The sequence below is a fragment of the Ursus americanus genome, chromosome 27 (genome assembly GCF_024610735.1).
Source record: "Ursus americanus isolate L20-20 chromosome 27, mUrsAme1.1.p, whole genome shotgun sequence".
Lineage (NCBI taxonomy): Eukaryota > Metazoa > Chordata > Mammalia > Carnivora > Ursidae > Ursus > Ursus americanus.
The window spans coordinates 41,434,888-41,457,065 of record NC_142153.1 but is presented as its reverse complement, the minus strand read 5'-3'; the positions used below and the strand labels follow the sequence as shown (position 1 = coordinate 41,457,065).

General features: G+C 40.3%; 1 protein-coding gene and 1 pseudogene across 4 annotated transcripts in view; one reads left to right on the top strand and one right to left on the bottom strand.

Annotated features, from left to right (window-relative positions):
• The window catches only part of LOC123784489 (uncharacterized), a 402,614-nt gene that overhangs the window by 254,270 nt on the left and 126,166 nt on the right, over nt 1–22,178 (top strand). The gene's annotated exons all lie outside the window — the stretch shown is intronic.
• Nucleotides 17,895–18,672, bottom strand: LOC123784546 (synaptobrevin homolog YKT6 pseudogene; annotated as a pseudogene).

Sequence of the window (22,178 nt, the reverse complement as noted above, 5' to 3'; positions counted from 1 at the left end):
AATTTTCTAGGTTTTGAAACCTTACAGTGAACACCCATATGAAAACTGCTTTCAAAGACCAATAAAATATTCCTTTTATTTTGCATTTCACTACAAAGAGCAATAGAATAATAGCATTCACTACATTTTGGTCCAGAAACCAGAGTTGCCTTTGAGGATCTCATGATAGCTCTTTCGGTGTGAATTATAAAAGGAAAAGCCCTTTGCCCGGGCATGCCCTCTGAGCACTCTTCCTCCATTAGCTCATTTAATCATTAAACAATAATGAATCCACATTTTCTCAGTGATACACAGCACGTTAGTGATGGTGTTCTTCTTTTCAATTCTCAGACTTGAATTCCTTCTGTGGATATCATTTTTCCTGACTTTAGCCACGGCTATTTATTGAGCTCCTTCCAATATGGCACTTAATTGAACCTAGTTCCTTAAACTGACTCAGAGAATAGATTCTAGGAAAACAAACTCGCTGAACTGAGAAAGGAGAGAAATTAACTACATTCCGTGTCAGAATGTGACAGGCCATGTGAAAAGAATCCTCCCCTGACAAATGTGTATTTTCTTTCTGTTCGGCCCTTGTTCAATCCACTAATACTAACAAATAGAAACCACGTGGTTATAAATCTCTTATCTACAGTATATTTTTATTGTGGATGAATCCTTTATGTAACCAAAATGTCAAAGTCTAGTAAAATCAGACTTGATTATGTATACAGAATACAGTTGTTAGGACACCTTTAAACATTTCTGAGTATTTTCCAAGTTGATTTATTAGAACTCTTGGGAATATACTATTGTCTTTAAACTCTGAGAAAAATAACTTTTGAGGATTTCTTTCTACAACACCAGTAAACGAAGGATCTCATTAAGGTCCTTTGCTAATTAATTTTCCTCTGAGCAATTTCTGCCCTGCTTTGTTTCCTTTGAACTGTGATGAAAAGTGGTTTTAACACTTGACATCCTAGTGTGTTTCCCCCTGATAATTAGTAAAAGTCATGTAAATTGTCTGTTTAACCTTTTTGTTTGGATCACCAGGAATCTGGGAAGTTGCAGTTCGCCTTTACTGATAATGTCTAAAATCGCCAGGGCAGGAAGATCTGAGCACCACATCCTGCGGCCTGCTCAGCTCTACTCTTGCGAGGTTCTTCATGGGATCTGAACTTTCTCTTTGGGACGTGCTGATCCCTCTCTTCCTCCTCCCCACCGTCCCCATGATCCCCTGACAGATGGCCAAAGCCCCATTATGATTTCTACACATGGTATTTTTTGGGAAAGAGTATTTATTATGAAGACCAATTTCTGGTCACCTACATCACCCCAATCCCCTCTAAATCAGATGCAGTAATGGGATGGAGCCAGGCGGAGCATTTCCCACCGGCATATCCTCCCCTTGACCCCCTGGAGGTTCTGAGTATCGAAAGCTGCACACTCTGTGCCCACAAAGGCCTTGTTCCCACTCTGACCCTCTGGGTATGTGACACCCCCAAACCTGTATCTTTTTTTTTCTTTTAATTTTATTACATTTTTTATTTTAATTCCAGTATTGTTAGCATTGAGTGTTATGTTAGTTTCAGGTGTACAAGAGCGTGATTCGGCAATTCTGTGCCTTGCTCGGTGCTGGTCCTGTAAGTGTGCTCAATCCCCGTCACCTGTTTCACCCCTCCCCCGCCCGCCTCCCCTCTGGGAACCATCAGGTTTAGTCTCTGTAAGAGTCGGCTTCTTGGTTTGTGTCTTTCTCCTTTTTCCTTTGCTCATTTCTTTTGTTTCTTAAATTCCACATATGAGTGAAATCATACAGTATTAGTCTTTCTCTGACTGACTTATTTCACTTAGCATCGTACTGTCTAGCTCCATCCACGTCATTACAAATGGCAAGATTTCGTTCTTTTTATGGCTGAGTAATAGTCCACGGTGCATATACACCACATCTTCTTTACCTGTTCATCTATCGATGGACGCTTGGGCTGCTTCCATAATATGGTTTCCAGAATTTCCACAGTGGTTGCTCCAGTTTGCATTCCCAACAGTGCACAAGGGTTCCTTTTTCTCCACATCCTCACCAATACTTGTGGTTTCTTGTGTTTTTTGATCTTAGCCATTCTGACTAGTGTGAGGTGATAACACTTATGGTTTTGATTTCTGTTTCCCTGATGGTAAATGATGATAAGCGTCTTCTCATGTGCCTGTTGACCATCTGTATGTCTTTTTTGGGGAAATGTCTGTTCATGTCTCCTGCCCAATTTTATTTGGATTATTTGGGGTTTGGGTGTTGTGCTGTATCCCCAAACCTCTATCTTGAATGATATTTGGGCTTTCTGTCTAAATTTCTGTGTAAATTTATAGGAAATACTTTGTGTACTAAGGAAATACAGTATAAGCTTTAACACGAGGGAGAGATAGCCTCCCAAGGTTTTGCAGAGAACAGACCACCCACCTCCCAATCCTTCCCTGTCCAACTCCATCATCCTGGAGTGGGAACATTCTTATTGTCCTGCATATGGCTCCCCACCACATTCATAAAGCTACGAATCTTAGATGTGTGGCTGAAGGAGTACGTTCTTATTAATATACACTGCTTACCCGGGAAAAATATACAAAAGAAAAGATGGCCTACAGAGAGAATAACAAGGAGATCTAGACACGACGGAAAGAAATAATCATTTTTTAGGATAAAATTGCTGAAAGGAAGAGAAAACCTAGCAATGTCCAGAAGAGGACAATGCGTGGACTTGTATGCACATTTCCTTTTATTTCCTCCAAAGATTCTTATCACGGGTCATAATTCACATCACCCCTCATCCAGAACAGCTTTCCATTGAGCATATGTCACTATAAAACTTGGATGTTTTTATTCCTTTCCAACCAAAATGTTGTATTTTGACTTTATGACTACTTCAACCAGGTCTCCTTTGAACCAACATGTCCAAATTCTGCTAAGACATGTTTATTGTTGCTATAGTTTCCTCTGTTTTATTTTGTATTTGTTCTGTGCACCAAGATTTGCCTCCTTGTGGCATCCACGTGGCCACAGAAACTCTGAGTCTGCCACTACAGGGTCATCTCACTTCAGTGTGTGAGTGGCAGAGACAGTTTACATCGTGGTTGTGCCCTCAGGCCGTGGAATGAGACAGACTCGTGGGTTGCTGCATCTGCCTCTTCATACAGATGTAAACTTGGGCAAGTTACTTAATCTCCTTGATCCTCAATTGTTTTTCCATGAAGTGGATATAATAATAATGCCTATTAACTGAGTGGTACTTATTAAAAGACAGTGAGGATTCAATGAGATAATAAGGTGCTTGCCCACAATGTGCTACATGGTAAGCGTTTAATAAATGTAATTACTAATATGCAATCATAAAAGGCTTTTGTTTGTTTGTTTCTGCTAGACCCAAACATCAGTTATCTTTTTCTTTACTTTGGCTCCTTCTATTTATATTACCTCCCCAAATGTGATTTTTTTTTCATTTCTTCTGTATGTCAATACAAGCTAAAACTTACAGTTGATTGGAATGAGATATTTCACTTATTTTTGAGCACTTAATCTCCTCCTTTTGCCCCTGAATTATTTTTAAAAATGCATTCTGAACCTCCATGTTTATTCTTATCTTGCTTCTTGCTTTCATCTCTCTTCCTCATACGGCAGAGGAAGGGCGAAATAACTATTGTGCTAGTTGGAGTCCTTGGACGCATCATAGACTTTCAAAAGCCCATGCTGTTGTTTACGTGCTGGCCTCTACCTGGATGGAATTTCACTCCCTCCCTTTTCTGGTTGTTGTTTGCTGAATTCCTATTTATCCCAGAAAGCGAGGTCAAAGGCACGATCCACTGTTAAGCTTTGCCTGGTTTCCCAAGTCACAGTGAGAAGTAGTATCGTCGTTGCCCCCGTAATAATGTCGGCAGTGCTCTGAGTTGCCACTTGAACCGTCCTGTGTATCGGATCTGCTAATGCTCCCTTGCTCACCATACACTGCGTTTCTGGAAGGCAGGGACTTTGAACGATGGATTCTCTACTTGATGTCTCTAGCCTCTAACACGCAGATGTCATGTATTAGCTACTTAATAAATATATTCTGAATGCGTGAGAGTCTTCTAACTTCTATAGAAAGAGGCTGAGTTATTCTAAAATGTAGCTAAAATGTAGCACTGAGGGACTGCAAAATCCATAGAAAGGCTGAAGGAAAAGAAAAGGGAAAAGAGGAAAAGCAAATGAAATGATTGAGGAAAGTATACGACACAGAGAGACCCTTCAACTTTTCTGTGTTAGCTGGTTTACTTTAACAAAAAGTGCCAGGGCCGGAATTCCATGAGAGCCTTGCCTTTGCGCTCCGCCGTGCCTTATCAATAAACATAACCTGTTATGACATGAAGTTGCTTTCTTCTTCCTCAGCAAGTCTTCACCATCACTTAGAACCTTAATCATTAGCAAGATTAAGATTCTAAGATTAAAACATAGGGAACCTTGATCCAACCAAATTCTGGGTATCTACTATTATACGGGTCTCAGGGTTTTGTATAAACAAAGCTTTTAAGAATTCTACCATGACATAAAGTAAAAGACCACTTTTCTCATAAACATATGTATGTGTTCATAGATACATGTACAGTACTTGATTGGCTGTTATATATATAAGGGCATGAACATTGTCATAGGTTGTTAAAATGACTGTAAATTGCTTTGCTGTGAGCTCAAAATTCCCATGCAATTAATTACATTAAAATTATGCTATTACCCTAAAAAATTAAAGTTAAAATAAATAAAATTATGCTATTATGTATAAACTACTTCTGGAGTAACTTACAACACAAGATAACCATAAAATTAACGATATTGGTACTGGGACAAAATCTGACAGTTATGAGTAAATCACAGACAGGCCCAATTCAAGCTGTGCAATCAGCAGGTTATTATATTATGATATAAAGCCACAGGTGGGTGTCTCTGATCGTTGGCTATTTCAGGAGGTGAGAAGATCTCTGGAGGGTTGCTTCCCGGTTCATCACAGTTGTTAGGAAGTAGGTCTCAGTCTGAGGTCTGATATCTGATTTATCCCCAAATGTCTGAGTTTAATCCTCTAAATCCTTCCTCCAAAGCACATGAGCTATCCTTTCATTCTTTCCCCACTGAGGAAGTCTTTATTTTAAGAAAGCAAATTTATATCGCAGAAATGATTCAGTGCGATAAAGATATGACATAAAGAGAGCTCTCCAAAGGTCCAGCTATCTTAGGATCACAAAATGAGGTAAGGGACAGAAGGGGCCCCTCAAATAGCTGGCTTATTCCTATCAAGCAGTGGTTCACAAACTTAAATAGTGTGCTAGAAACTTCCAAAGGGAAAAAAGAGTTCTCAGGATTATTTTAAACTTTCTTTTTTAAAAAAGAAAACCGTGGTGGAATTATTGAAATCAGCATGAAATGTGAACCCAATCCAATTATTGTTGCAATCAATCAGGCAAATAATGTCTGGAATTAGTTTTCAGTTCTTGCAGACAGTGAAGAAAATTTCTAGTTTCAGCATAAACTTCACCACCAAACCACTGATGGAAATGAATAAATGCTAGGTGTCACTCATTCATATCAGCACCAAGATCACTTGAGCATGAGGCAAGTTCTCTTACCATTGCTAACACTTTGTCTTCAACATGGGAAACTTCACGCTCTCTAATACGTATTGGGCTTTCATATGATGTAACAACATCCTTCCCTCACAGCCCTCAGAAGGAACCAGTCCCGCCAACACCTGGATTTTGGACCGCTAGCCTCCAGAACTGTGAGGCGACAAATTTCTGTTGTTTAAGTCCCCAGGCTGTGCCACTTTGTTATGACAGTAGCTCTCGCAAGCTAGTCAATAAAGCCGGAAGCAGGCATGGAAATGGGATTTAATTATAAAGAAGCCATCAAGATAATGCAGAACAGGCTTCAGTTGATTAATTTTTTAGCCTACCATTTGAAACAAGACAAAACAAAGCAAATGAACAAACACTGCTTAATAACACTTGTGGACAACTCACAGATCCTGCAAAACACATCTGAGAAATATCCAGAAATCCCATTTTGAGAACCACTGAGTTAGAGGGTTGGACACTTTCTTCAGTTCCTAGAGACCTACTCAAATCAAGTTTCTAGACACTCTTGAAGTCAATAGGCAGCTGTTCGCTTATGGTCATTGCCACAAGCACATGCACTAAATAAAAATCCCGGATTTTCCTGCGTTCATGCAGGTTACAAGACAAATCAAAGTCACCTGCACCGACAGGTCATATAACGATGAAGTTGAAGTGGGCTGAGGATGAGCAGAAATGTAAGCATGAAGCAGAATCACACGGAGTCATTCCTGTCTGGTAAGGTCCAGAGCAAAGACTCTTCCAGTGCTCAGTGCAACAATGAGTTAGAGTAAACACCAGTTTCTACCAGCAGAACTAAAGGCAGGCAGCCCCAGCATTTGCAGAAGAAAATCCTGGTAACACGTTCCACCTACCAAGAGGACCCAGATCTGCCTCAGACTAATGGTGTGAATATAATCGGACACAAAATCTTACCTCCTAAATCTTCCCAAACCGAGTGCCTAACTTTTGAGCAACTTCCGGAATACCTTGGATGTCAAGGAAATGAGCCTGAGGAGCCAATATAGTTAATTTAGAGAGCTTAACAAAAATATTTATTTTTGTAATAGCTGTCATTTAGAAAGTACAAACTAGGGGTGCCTGGGTGGCTCAGTTCGTTGAGCTCCAGACTCTTGATTTCGGCTCAGGTCATGATCTCCGGGTCCTGGGATGGAGCCCTGAGTCCAGCTCCACAATCAGAAGGGAGTCCGCTTGAGATTCTCTCCCTCTCCCTCTGTCCCTCCCCCTGCTTATGCGTATGCACTCTCTCTCTCTCTCTCTCTCTCAAATCAATAAATAAATCTTTAGGAAGTACAAACCCTTACCTGCTTTCACAGATATTTATGCCTGATATTCTCATTAATTTCTCACAATGATGCTATTAGGTTACTGTTGTTCTCCCCAGTTTGTGGGTGAATACACTGAGAGATTAAGTCTTAGAAAGAGTCGGTCAACCTGTCGGTTTCCACCGTACTAGCGGACACTAAACTATGAGGACGTAGAGTATATGCTATTCGAATTATCCATTATAGAGCAGACAACTTATAGCATCAGTTCTGCCTCATGCCCATTAAACTCAAACCCCTTAGGTCAGCCCTCCCCCCACTGCACTTTATGAAAACACACGCACACGTATTTAAGGTCTACATGGGGGAAAGATAACAAAAACCTTTAAAGGAGCAATTCCTCCGCACTTCTACACAGTGAAGTTCTTCCAGGAACTGAAGTTCTTTTCAGGAAGCCTGTGATGACATGGGCGATGCTGGGAGGGCATCCAGGAGGAAGGCGGTGCAGAAGGGGAAGACCTGACACGGGCGGCGCGCTGTGGGGCTGTCCAGGGGCTGTCCTGGGCCTGTCCCAGCCCTCGGCCCACCGCAAACCCCATCTGCCTCCTTCTGCGCGGTGTTCTCGGTCTGAGGTCCTGCCTGGAGCACTGACCTCGGAGCTTCCTAGGATAGTTCTTCCAGAAAGAAAACACTAGCATACGAGGATTTCTGGGAACAGCTCGCTTTGAGGGCTGTATTGCAGACAAGCACTTTTGCCTTCCCAGCCTTCTTCCATAGATAAGAACATACTGTTTTATCATGTCTTTTTAGTGAATTTGGAAGAAAATATCACATGAGTAATTTGGTGCTATTTGGATTTAGAGATTCTGTTTGGTCTCATCGAGCTGATGTATATACGTGGTACTCACAGAGCTGTAGTGCTCGACATCGGTTTTTGAGAGGAATTTGTGCCTTGTCCTCGATTGCCTTCATGTCAGCGGTAAGGGCTCTGCAGGCATGTGGTGGCCCCGCTACTCCTAATTCTCCCCCGGGTACCACCCGCCAGCTAAGATGCAAGCACTGAGTCGTTCATTCCAGAGGGTCTCAGGCGCCTTTCCCTGGGTGAGCACTCCTGGAAAACCACTTGTACATGGCGTTTACTCACCGAGAGAGAACTCTGAGCAGCAAACTAGAGCATCCAGGACCCGCTTCTGGTTTTATTTACTAACAAAAGAGGAAAGTCGCTCACATTTTCCTTCTTAGCATTGAACATATTTACTGTCCACAAACCTCTTCCCACTACGAAAATGCTGTACTCAACCAGCCACAGCGGTTGTCCGAAGCTGGTCATGGAGCTGAGCTCAGACAGTAAAGAAAAACCACTGACTTTTTTTTTTTTTTTAGCGCAGTGTTTTTACAACTTTGTACATTTCCCTTTAAACTCACTAATCATCAGGATCTTGGCAGTAAAAGCTTTCATACTCACACATTGAGAAGAAAATACCTACAGCATTGTTTCCCCCCCTGCCTACCTCCCACGTGTCTTAGCCCAGGTTCCCACCCATGTAAATATGAGTCACTTCTCTTGAGACGTATGTTTTATAACTGCTCACCTCAGGATATACTCAGCATAGATAAGGCCATGGGCGCTCCAGCAATACCAGCCACCACCTGTTCTCAGTGGTCAAACAAAAATACTATGTCCTAGAATAAAGGAAATAGAATAGTGTCTTTTTTTAAAAGAATAATTTGAAATATTCTGTGCATTTTATAGGAAGGGTTGGAGGGGGGAAAGCAGATTAAGTTGTGATAGAGAAAAAAATAAGCAAAAATCAAACCACATGGTTTCTTTCTTTTCAATGGAATTTTACCCAACTCCTGATGTAAATATTTAGATAACCACCACACACTTAATAAACATTTAATGTGTAAATAGGTGAACAAATGCCTTACATTGCCTTCTTAAGTTAAAAAATCATGTTTGGTGACTTCTTTAGTATTTGTTTGTTGTTTCTTTGAAAAGTAACGTTCAACTCCCACTAGTCATAAATATCCTACTGGACCATACGAGGTGACCCTGGCGGACAAAAGCATTGCAGGGAGGGGGACAGATAAGAGAAAAGGCACTTACAGCACGATGTCATAGGCCTCCTTTGGGGGGAACATGCTGGAAGGGAAGCAACCCAGTAAAGAGCTACCAAGGAATTCATGCCAGAGGCACAGACTTTTAAATGTAATCTGAATGAGGAATAGCAGTTAAGCCCAATGAGCCAGTGAAGGGATGGGTGGGCTGATGGAGGAGAAGGTTGCAGAACAAGAGGGAAGGAAGGAAGGAGGGAGAGAGAAGAGAGGGAGAAAGAAAAGGAGAGAGGAGGAAGGAGGTAGGAGGGGGAACACCGCTCTGGGACCGCTTCGTTACAAAGCAGCAAAATGGAGACTTTATTTTCACTGCTTTGTTTTGCTGCAGCCGAGGATTCATACCCGTTGCTTGAGGTCCCGTAATCTGCAAAGCCTATGCTTAGAATGCCTTGACTTTTTCATTTAGTCTTCCTTAATTGGTCAAGGCTTACTTATAATATTTACTACTTTCTACAGATGAATTCTAATCCTAAACAAAAAAAAAAAAAGGCTTTTTTAAGAGTTAAAATATGTAATACTGAAAGCTTTAAATCTTAGTTCTTTAATAATTTTGCTAAAACATCCATAAAATGAGCTATCAAGGTAACTTGAAGGAAAAGTGTGCCTTATATGAGAATAATTTTATCCTTAAATAATACTCTTGGTTAGAAAATTCTGCCTTTTTACCTAGCATTGCATAATGTATAGGGCATTGGCAATAACCTAAACCTGAATAACTGAATCCATCCTTCCAACAAAATCAATTGCATTATAGGTATTATTTAGAATATATTGATTATGCTATACATTTGAATTTGGATAAATTTTTTAAATATTCATATTGTTAAAATAACTTCCAGTAATCGATGTCAATATTATCTGTTATTGGTATTAGTATTTCATCTCAAAAAACACTAATGTGTTTCAGTGTGCATGAAATTTTATCTTATTGTATGTAGTACATACTTTCTATATTTTATGCTATTAGCACCTGCATACATCTTACAGAAAACACTTCAAAAATATTTGTTATAAAAACAATAAGACATTACATAAAATTGGAAGAATGTAGAAGTTAAATCACTCAAAATCCTACCACCATAGTAGAGCGGCTGTTGGCATTTTACCCACTGGAAGATATTCACAACCAGGCTGGAAATGAGGTGCTTGGTAGAGCCAGGCAACACATTGCCCGATATTCTTTCCCTGCCTCTAGCACTGACACCTTAATCTCTTTCTGTAACCCTCTCTCTGGCTTCCATCCAGGGCTTGATGCCAGGATAGGCAAATTTCTCCATGGAACAATTTACAAAATAAGCCCTAGAGTCCCTCACAATCTTTTTGCTTGTAGGAAGTGCCATCCTCACATCATGGACATCTGGATTAAGTTCCTTGGAGATGGCACACATTATCGCAGCCCCTGCCCACCCCCAGCACCACCAGAAAGAAAAAAAAAGAAAGAAAGGAAGATGAAAATCGGTCATTGCTGAATACAACTTTGAATGACTGGGTCTTAATTCAAGTATCTCTATCAAATAATTTCACAATGTTGAATGGTCATTGGCTCATCAAAATATAAAATAATTCTGATGTTCTCATTTATTTATATAATAAGATAAGATTTTTACCCTGTGAAGTCTAGCATTTCCTTGTGCTGAACACTAGTTTTATGTAAACACACTGGAAAAAAACATTTTACATCTGCATTGAGGAAAGTGGTCATTTTTTCTTTTGGTGTATTTAATCATTATTATTTTAATTTCTATTAATCCTTTTTTAAAGATACCAAAACCTTCACAATTATGGGAAAAAATCAAAAAATTGTTAACAGACAGTTATTATGTGATTGTTTTTCAGAGAAGTTCTCCCTCAAAAAATACTGTAACTATTCTGCTTTGCTCACTTGAATGACTCCAAAATGGGACCTCTGTGGAGAGACAGAGTTAAATTGGTTACTTTTCTTACCTAACATACCTTTATTCCCAATGCCATCTTTCTTTTTTATACAATCTGAGAGAAAGCTATAACTTTCAACCCTCCTTCTCAGCTCTGCTCTTAGTCTCTGTATCTTCTTTTTTTTTTTCCTAAGATTTTATTTATTTATTTGAGAGAGAGAGACAGCAGGAGCAGCGGGGAGGGACAGAGAGAGAGGGAGAAGCAGGCTCCCCGCTGAGCAGGGAGCACAACCTGGGCTCCGTTCCAGGACCCTGGGATCAGGACCTGAGCCAGATGTTCAACTGACTGAGCCACCCAGGTTCCCCAGTCTTCATATCTTCTTGACCTCCCTTTTGTATCCCTCTGTTCCCTAAAAATGCCCAGGGCATTGGAGGGGTAAGTGCTCAAGGCTCTACAGAACACAAACTAAACTTTTGGGAAGACAATATGGAAATAATTGCCACAATTTAAAATTGTACCGCACAACCTTAGTTCTAGAAATTTATTCTATAGAAATATAACACACAACGATGATGAAAGAAAAACTTTGAGTATCCTTGGTAATAGTAAAAACAATTAGGAATTAGGAAAAAAAAACCGTAAATGCTTTCAATAAGAAATTAGATAAGTAGGGGCATCTGGGTGGCTCAGTCAGTTGGGCATCTGCCTTCTGCTCACGTCATGATCCCAGGGTCCTGGGTTCAAGTCCCACATCAGGCTCCCCACTCAGCGGAGAACATGCTTCTCCCTCTCCTCCCTGCTCATGCTCTCTCACTATCTCTGTTGCTCTTTCCCTCTCTCTCAAATAAATAAATAAATAAAATCTTCAAAAAAAAAAAAAAAAAAAGAAATTGGATAAGGAAATGATGCCACAGCCATACAATCCCATATTCAGTGCAAAGTATGTGATGTACCTGTCTATACGGACTTGAAAAATACCCACAGTAAGTTGCTAAGTGGAAAAGTTATACATCAGGGTATAATATGATTCCATTTACATTATGCATATTGTATGAAAAAAATTTCAGAATATGCAGCTGTGAGCAGTATTGATCTTTGGAAAGTAAGATTATATGGAAGACTTTCAGTTCCTGCTTTATTCACTTTGATATCATTTTTTCATAAATTGGCAAGTATTTCTTGATATTAAAAGTTACTGTTACAAAACCTGTTCCTAGCTCAGGAATAGAAAAATAAAGCCCAAAGTTATACTGACCATATATGGAATTTAGTGTGTGGAAATGGTGACACTGCAAAATAATAGGAAGAAAAGAAGGATTATTCAGCAATTAGTATACTTGATTATCCATTGGAAAAGAAATTTAACTTAGTAACCATTCCTTTCCTCATTCTAAAATAAACAAGTGATTTCCCGATTCATCAGAATTTTAAACCTACAAAAGTAATTCATAAAAGTTATGGATTTAAACACTAGGTAAATATTCTATGACATTAAAAGCATGTCACAAAATCTAGAGACACCAGAATATTAGTGTTCATTTCCTCAGATGGGTGGAATATGAGGGACCTTATATTTATTTGTTATATATTTCAGTTTTGTTTCACTTGTAACAACAAATATCATGCAAATAATAGATACATTTAAAAATGATAAATGGGTTCAGGCTGGGTATTAGAAGCTGTGCAATTTAGCCATAAATTTCTATACTTCCTGGCACAGCTGAATTATGGGAAAGAATCTACTTTATATGTATATATACACTTATTTAATCTTAATAGTCAAGAGTTTATCTGTGATCTATGGTACAACATGCTATGTTCATGGTTCCCCCTTGTCACTAAATTAAATTCCATTCACTGGAAGACAGAAGATCCTTAACATCCCCATCAGGAGGCTTTTGAGATTTGTAAACACATTATCACATTCTATTTATCTTTCTCACAAACAAAAAGAGAAAAAAACCCTTCTATTTTCTGACCAAAACCAGCACTTTTTAAGACATTTTTATTTTTCCTTCCATTGCTATCATCAGCAATGGCATTGTCTTCTTTTCTGAGAAACTCTACTGAAAAAGTTGAATAAATGCAGACCGCATGGTGCATAATTGCACAGGTGCAGAGAGTTCCAAGCCTTCCTGGAATGTGAAAGCGAGGCCGGTTCTTCTCATTGGTTAAGTGACTCATCCCCACCAAACCTTCAGCCTTTAAAAATTCAAACTCCTAGCTCCTACAAACACAATTTGGCAATACTTATTAAAAAATATTTTGGATCCACATATTTTTTTAAATTTATTTAAAAAGACACTATGTTTGTGTTTGGAAAGAAATTTTCTCAAAGATTATACATGAAACCCTTAATTTTGGTAAAATTAAAATCAAGTAGGGGACGCCTGGGTGGCTCAGAGGGTTAAGCAACTGCCTTCGGCTCAGGTCCTGATCCCTGGGTCCTTGGATAGAGTCCCACATCTGGCTCCCTGCTCAGTGGGGAGCCTGCTTCTCCCTCTGCCTGCTGCTCCCCCTGCTTGTGCTCTCTCTCTCTCTCTGACAAATAAATAAATTTTTTAAAAATCTTATAATCAAGTAGGATTGAAAGATGGAATTAAAGGAAATTTATTTTTCAAGAGCTTATGTAACTTTTATAATTATTAAAGTCCTGCTTCAGGAAGTTACGAATGTCTCTAAGTCAGGTACTGTCAGGTTGCTCATAAACAGGAAAAACTAAATGTCTGTTGTTCCCATTAACCACCTCTGAGCCATTATACTAAAGAAATAAGAACATATGCCTACCCTCTAGGAGTCTACAGTTTTGTTGGGGAGGTAAGGCTTACAAATAAGTCAGTTTAGGAAAAAAATCAGAGACAGCCTACTATGAAGTTCCAGGTTGACTGTAATCAAATGTACGTGGCCCAAATGCAAAAAGTGATTGTTACAGTTGTCTGAAAGGAAAGATCAATATATGGGAAGCAGTGGGTAACATAGTAATACAGGATTTATAGGTCTAAATAAGAGAGAAGGGGGGGTGCCTGGGTGGCTCAGTCGATTAAGCGGCCAATCCTTGATCTCAGCTCAGATCTTGATCTCAGAGTCATGAGTTCAAGCCTGATGTTGAGCTCCATGCTGGGCATGAAGCCTACTTGAAGAAGGAGGAAGTGGAGGAGGAGAAGGAGAAGAAGAAGAGAGAAGGGTATTCTTGAGCAAGCATCTCGAAGGAGTAGAGACCTGGAAGTGGGAGTAAGCAGGGTGTGAGTGAAGGTTGGGGTCACAGCTAAAGACAGAGGAGCTTGGCAGGAACAGACCATGGGCATCTGACTGGCTCTGCTTCTGCATGTGCTCTTGCCCTAGAGTCCAGGATCGAAGAGGGGAGAATTTCCGCATTTCGGCTCAGTAGTAGGAGACAGAGCCTTACCTCTCATCTACCTTGGAATTACTTCCCAATACTAAAGATGTGTAGATACTGTTCAAAACAACAGAAGTCCACCCTAATGAGATCAGTCCAAAAATAAAGCGATTGCTTTGGAGGTTGTCTAGTAGGCTGAATGATGGTCCCCCAAAAGATAGGGCCATGTCCTAATCACCAGAACCTGTGAATCTGTCACCTTATTTGGAAAAAGGGTCTTTGAAGATATCATTAAGTTAGAGATCTTGAGATAAGGGTTTCATTCTGAATTATCTGGTTGATTCCTGAATATAATTACAAGTGTCCTTTTAAGAGACACAGAGAGGAAATGATGATGTGAAGGCAGAGGCAGAGATTGGGGTGATGTGGCCACAAGCCAAGGAAGCCAGCACCCACCAGAAACTAGCAGAGGCAAGGAATTCTCCCCTAGAGTCTCTGTAGAGAGCATGGTCCTGCTGAACACCGTCAAGTTTCTGGCCTCCAGAACTATGAGATCATAAATTAGTGGTTTTGCAGTCACGAAATGTGTGGCAATTTGTGACGGCAGCTCTAGGAAATTAAAACACAGGTGGTGAGCTTCCCATTGCTAGAAGTATTTAACAGGCTGGATTCTACTTCTGAGAGCAACGTTTTGGAGACCATCCTTGCTCAGGGCAGGACACTGAATTCGGTGATATCTCATGTTGTTTTCAGTTCTAGGGTTCTGCACTCGTGACTTTCACCCAGCTAGCTCACCAAAATCCTAGCCTTCCTGTTGCTTGTTCTATCGTTTCTAGGCCGTTAGGCTTAATGGCTAGAACATTAATATTTGGCTACTGATAGATGATTGGAGATTTTATTTCCCAAGTTGTAAAAAGACAAACTCGATCTATTACTTATGCCCTCTCTTTCTTTTCCTTTTCTCTCTTTCTTTTCTTGACACAAAAGGTTGAATCAACTAACATGAAAAAATTAGCTGTTTCGATTACGCAGCTGTCATTTTTCATGCTCTTTGGGACTATTTGCTGGAAAAATAAATGGAGTCGGGCTGCTACATTTGTTACCAAATCACTGGAAATTCCCTTATTGCACTTTGAATCATCCTGAGACGCACTTATTTTTAGCCATTTTCCTGATGTTGTCATAAATCAGGGTTCATCTCTACATCCTTGTGACTCATGTCTCATCTGCATAAATAAATATTGAGAAGTGGTAAGTAAAAATTTCTCTTTCTTTTTAAATAAGCAACTTAAGCAGATAACAAAACATTCTGAATATCTGGAAGTTAAAGTCCATTGTATTAATTTTGACCTGATTTTATTCTACCCCTCTTTCTCTAAATATTAAAAGTCAGTGATTAAATAGAATCCTTTGGATGGTTTTCTGGGTATTTTTAACAGATTTAATTTTTTATATCACCACTTCAGGTAATATCTGACGATTTTTCATGGACAAACCCTACTTAGAGCTGAGCGTTACATATTTACATGTGTTATGGAACATTGGGTTGCAGATAAAACCTTAGTGTTAGCAAACATGTATAAGCCTTATGAATAGTGGACTTTGTGTATGAAATGGATTGTAATCACCAGTAGATACCAAAGCGGTGACATATGAAGATCTCTTGGCTTTATTGTAATCTTGTCTGCTCCTAGTCTTAATCCTATTTTTTTCCATTGTCCTTTCATAATAGCCTTCCCTTCCTGCCTTATTCAAGGAGCTCACAATGTAGAGGGAGAAGCAGAGACTGGGTCAGATTTGGATATTTTATTTTATTTTATTTTATTATCATGATAAATATACTCTTTATCTATCCCCTATTTCCTCCCAACCCCCCACCCACTTCCCCTCTGGTAACTATCAGTTTGTTCTCTATATTTCAGAGTCTGTTTCTTGGTTTCCTTCTTTCTCCTTTTTTTCCCCTTTGCTTGTTTATTTAGTTTCTTAAATTCCACATCGTATGAGATCATATGGTATTTGCCTTTCTCTGACTGATTTATTTTGCTTAACACTATACTCTCAAGCTCCATCCCTGTTGTTGCAAATGGCAAGATTTCATTCTTTTTTTATGGCTGACTGGTATTCCATTGTATATATAGACCACATCGTCTTTAGCCATTCATTAATTGATGGGCACTTGGGCTGCTTCCATAATTTGGCTATTGCAAATAATGCTCCTAGAAACATCAGGGTGAGCGTATCCCTCTGAATTAGTGTTTTCGTATTCTTTGGGTAAATACCCAGTAGTATGATTACTGGATCACAGGGTAGCTCTATTTTTAACTTTTTGAGGAACTTCCACACTGTTTTCCAGAGTGGCTGCACCGGTTTGCATTCCCACCAACAGTGCACGAGGGTTCCTTTTTCTCCACATCCTCACCAACACTTTCTGTTTTGGGGGGTGTTGATTTTAGCCATTTGACACATATGAGGTGATTTTATTAATCAAATAAAGGGGAATCACTGAAAGCTTTTGAGTACAGAGAAGATTTGCTCTCTGAAAAGCTCAGAATGATCTGAATGGAAGGTTAAATTGGAGGGAAAAGAGGTGGTCCCAGCTCATTCTTCTTTTCAGGCAGCAAGTTTGGAAAATGGTATTCTGGAAGAGTGATGGGGAAGGAGAAAATCAACAGGGTCACCGGGAAAAAAAACAACGGGACTTGGTTAAACCTGGGAGGTGGAGGACAGCAGGCAAGGCCATCATGTGTCGCCTCAGAGTCTCTTCTGCTACATCATTTCAGACGTGATCATTTCAAGGAATTCAAGAGCTGCCTGTCCTGGTGCTCAAAGAATGAGAAAAAGTCCAGTAATACACGTGCAAATCCACACAACTTGAAACTCCATTTGAATTGAATCCAAGTGGTTCAAAACAAACTCCTAAAAATCAAATGACAGCTTCGCCGCCCTACTTCCCGCGGTTTGTAAGCAGGATAAGCAAACTTTAACCATCTATTGTTTCCCTAGCTTGCTAGAGCCAACTCTAGAACTTACGCCTCTGAGCAGTCACTTATTGCTTTATTAATTTTTAGCCCAGAGTAAAGACATTTTCGATGGTGTGTGTATATGGATTAGTGAATCTGGGCTGGGGGCGGGGAGGAAGCGTCTAGTGTGAGGTTTCAGTTCTGCTTTCCGCAGTCATGGCTTACAGCGCAGCTGCTGTCTTCCAGCCCGGCCCACCCTCCCTACTGACTCTACAGTTGTCTTTTATTGGCAGCACTTGACTAAGCCATTCCTAAATGCCTTTTATCCCAGGCTGAATGCAGTCTGACCACTTAGCTTCCACGTGGCCACAGCCCTTCCGTCTTCTCCTCTCACCAGGGCGTGCTCTCCCCGGCAGATCTCTCTGCAGTTATGTGGCCCTTGCTTCCTTCACAGAAAGAAAGGCTATGCAGCCTACGATCCCTAAGGGCGCTTACCACACCCACCGTTGGGGAGGAGACGCAGGACAGTTTGCCCAGTAGAAGGATGTTATGGTTGTCCTTAGTCCTGCTTGGTCCCAAGAGTCAGAGTAAGGGTTCCTCTAGCTTCTTCAGATCTGAAGAGGTAGTCTGTTGTATTTTATGTGAGGCATTCAGTTTATGGTTTCATTTGTCCCAATAATATACTTTGGGGGCCTCAAAGGATCTTTTCAAAAATTACTAGACATAGAGATTTGCATGTTCCCCAGCCCCAGGGCCCTTCCATGATTGCTCAGTTCCTCCTGGGAGCTCCAAAGTGAAAATTGAGAGTGACCCCACGCAGGTCTCTCCACGGTGGATCTGCTTCCCCAGGGGCTGCAGTTCTGATGTGAATGACCTTGACATTTCAGCACAGGGGCTTCCGCAGGCTGTCTTCACAGCACAAGTCCTGTTTCCGCGCTGTTTCCGGGCTTTAGACGGTGTTCGCAGCGCTTTGGGTTTGGACACCAGGTCATCTAGCTTCTCCCCTCGCTCTAACAGACACTCCATGGTGTTGTGCAGAATGATTTTGGTCACATCCAGCTCAGCCAGCACCTTGAGCATGGGGCCAGTTTCTCCAAGGTTCTGGTATCTTCTGAGATACCATGCACCTAGGGCCGCATGGTGGATGGTAGCAGGGGATCGGCTGGCCACTCTATCTTGTCGAGCTGCTTGGAGAATTCACCTAGTATCTTCTCCGGCAAGGCAAAGCCCCCCGGGACAGATATTCACTGTCCATTACGACCATCCCCGCAAGACAGTCATTTCTCACATAGAGGTGGCACAGATATTCTCAATTTTTGACAGAAGCTCTGCGGCCTTCCGCTGAGGGCTCCACAGTCCATTGACTTGTGAAGGTCATGAAGTCCTGAGCACTGGACCTCTGGAGAAAGCTGAACGAGGACATGTCATCCGTGGCTTTAAGCAGCACTGCCTTGGGCTCGCCTTTGTACAGTACGCTGAGGCCTAACAGATTCATGGAGCCTCGCCCTCAGGCCACCCGCCCAGGCCGGCTGACAGCTCACAGAAAGAGTACGGCCACGCTCCTGGGAAGCCACACAGGCTACGGACAGGTGGGACGCCGGCTACCTCCTGACGAGGTTGTTTTGAGAATGGATCAAGAAATAATAGAAGTAATAGAAATGCATTGCCAGGAGCAGGAGACAGAGGTTCTAGTGTTGCTTTTGCCATTAACTAGCTCCATGAGTCGGGGAAGGCACTGAAACTTGAACTTTCTGAGCTTCCGCTTCCTGGAAAATAAAAGCTATGTTAAATCAACAGTAGTCACTTCAGAGGGATGGAAGATATTATGACCACTTGGAAGAGTCACTCATGCCTGACACCAAGCTTATATGAATGGTAGAGTTTAGGAGGGAGGGAGCCAAGAAAGCAGGGCTAGATGTTTTTTAAAAGTTCTGGAGATGCTTTGGATAGAAATCATCCCCATCTTCATCCCCACCACTTCCTGATAGAGAATCTCTGGATTAGATCATATCTAGGAGCACTTTTGTCTCTAACATTATATGACCTACCCAAGAGACCAAAAAAAAAAAAAAAAAAAAAAGGTATGGAAATGTAAATTAAGGCAACAATAAGATACCAGTACACACTGATTAGAAAGGCCAAAATCTAAAACCCTGACAGCACCAAATGCTGGCAAGAATGGGGAGGAACAGGAACTCATTCATTGGCGGTAGGAGTGCAAAATGGTACCGATGCTTTGGAAGACAGTTGCTCAGTTCCTTACAAAACTAAACGTACTATTACCATGTGATCCAGCAGTCATGCTCCTTGATATTTACCCAAAGTAAATGAAAACGCATGTCTACAGAAAAATCTGCACATGGACAGCAGCTTGATTCGTAATTGCTAAAACATGGCAGCAGTGAAGATGTCCTTCAGTAGGTGAGTGGTAAGTACACTGCGGTACGTCTGGACCATGTAATATTATTCAGCACTAAAAAGAAATGAGTTACAAGCCATGAAAAGACATGAAGGAAACTTAAATACATGTTACTAAGTGAGAGACTCAAATCTGAAAAGGGTTCATACTGTATGATTCTAACTATAGAACATTCTGGGAAAGGCAAAACTATGCAGACAGTAAAACAATCAGTGGTTTCAAGGGTTGGGAAGGGAGGGATAAACATATGGAACACAGAGGATTATTAGGGAGGTGAACTACTCTGTATGATGCCATAACCAGAGATACATGTCATCACACATTTCTTCAAACCCATTGAATGTACCCTACTGTGAACTGTGGACTTTGGGTGACAGTGTTGTGTCAATGTAGCTTCCATTGTAACAAATGTACACCCTGGAGGAGAATGTTGATAATGGGGGGCATGCATGTGTGGGAGCAGGGGACATATGAGAAATGTCTGTACCTTTCACTCAGTTTTTCCACGAACCTAAAGCTGCTCTAAAAAATAAAGCCAAGAAAATAAATAGGGCATCATGTTCAGGACCCATCACATTGGGAGGAAGCCTATGTGATGGCTTGTTTCTAAAGCCAACTACCTTTCATCTTGAGGTAACGCAATTGAAGAAAGTGTAGTCTGAATGTGAAATTTTTTATTATCTAAGTGAATTGAGAGAGAAGCACCGCAGGAAGGAATAGAAGGAGTCTTACTTTGTAATGAAAAAGCCTATGTATAAACAGAGAGAAAACATTAACATGGAAAATTAATGACAAGTCAACTATTAGTAGGACAATTTATATGTGATTTTTTATAATTCAGTATTTTTTAAGTGTGTAATTTCAAATGATAGGGTTTTTCTCATTGTCGTACCATGTAATTTGGCAAGTAAACACACAAACACAAACAAACAATTATCTATTAAAGTATTTTAATGATACTATTCTGTAATGATTTCCCTTTGGAATAAGACGTTGCATTAGACTTTCAAATGAGGTAACTTCCCATCTCTTCCTATTTCTACACTTTGGTTGAGTTCTAGCTCTGTCCTAAAAACTGGAATGGCAAACCTATAAGGATAATTTAGAATAATCCCTTGTAATGATCTATATGAAATTCTATATCCCTTCATCTCTTCCCACATACCCACATAATAATCTCTCCTCACAGACTCCTAAAGGAATGGTAAAGTAAAAATGGCTGCCCTTGAAAACAGAATATCCGTAAGAAAATCGGAATAGAAAACTACTCCTGTAACATTGCCAGCTCATCTTTTGTCAAGCACTGGATAAGGCATTAGGAATACAACGTCAAATAATGTATAATCTCAACTCTGAAGATGTTTATGTTTTCGTAGAAACAGCAGCAAAGCAAATCATTTCAGTGTGGGATAGCTGTCTTCAGGGGGTAATATGGAAGCACTGAGAAGAAAGTTCTCAATTAGATTAAGAGATAAAGGAGGGCCTCTTTGAAGAAGTGATGCTCATACTTTTGAACCATGTTGTAGAAGTTTGTTAGACAAGAAGGGGAAAAAGAGAAGAGAATGAAGAAAGATTTAAAGGAAAGAAATAGCATGACCCACTGTTTCCATAACACAGAAAATTGGGAAAAAGGAACCAGTAAAGCTAGGGAAGGAGACAGGACACTTCTGAAAGACACACAAAAGCTATGAGTCCTAGGCTAAGGAATTTGAACTTTATTCGTCAGGCTATGGAGAAATGTCAACGGATTTTTATATACATGAATGACATGATGGGGCAAGTATTTTATAGCAATCGTTCTGACAGCATTCTGAATAATAGTTTAAAAGACAGGCAAGGCTATTAATTAGGTGGTTAATGCAATCATTCAGGCATCCCGGGTGAGATCCTAACCTAAAGTGATGGGACTAAGATGGAAGAGGTAGGTGGCAAACTGTTAGAGGTAGAATTCCAAAGACTCGGTGACTCACTAACTGTGGGAGGGAGGGAGAGGGACAAGGGGACGGTGTCGCATGGGCATCTGGCTTTATCAGTTGGTTGAATAGTGACACTATTCACTGATTGAGATAGAAACTTTAAAATAACCAATTTTCTGGAGAACTGTTTGAAAATGTTATGTTTGAGGCATATATATACATACGGATATGTGTGTGTATATATATATATATATTTGGTTAGCAGATAACATATTCCGAACGAAAGTTGGGAGAATACATCCTAAGTTTAATAGGCGTTATCTCTATTTGGTAGATTTAGGGATTGGATTTCCTTTTTCCTTCCTATATTTTATTTTCTAAGTTTTATGTAATGAATATGCATTACTTTTAATACTAAAATAAAAACTAATAAGAAAAAAAAGATAGGTCAACTTGGCCAAGAGTATCATAGAGCAGTAAACTCAAGGGAAGGAAGTGTCTATTAATTTGGCAATATGGAAATCATTTGGCTTTTTTACCAGAAGTCTCTTTCCATAGGTAGAGTTGTAAATGGGCTCAGAAGAAATAGAAATAGACTGAGCTCAGTCAGTTAAGCATCCAGCTCTTGATTTCCATTCTGGTCATGATCTCAGGGTCCTGGGATCG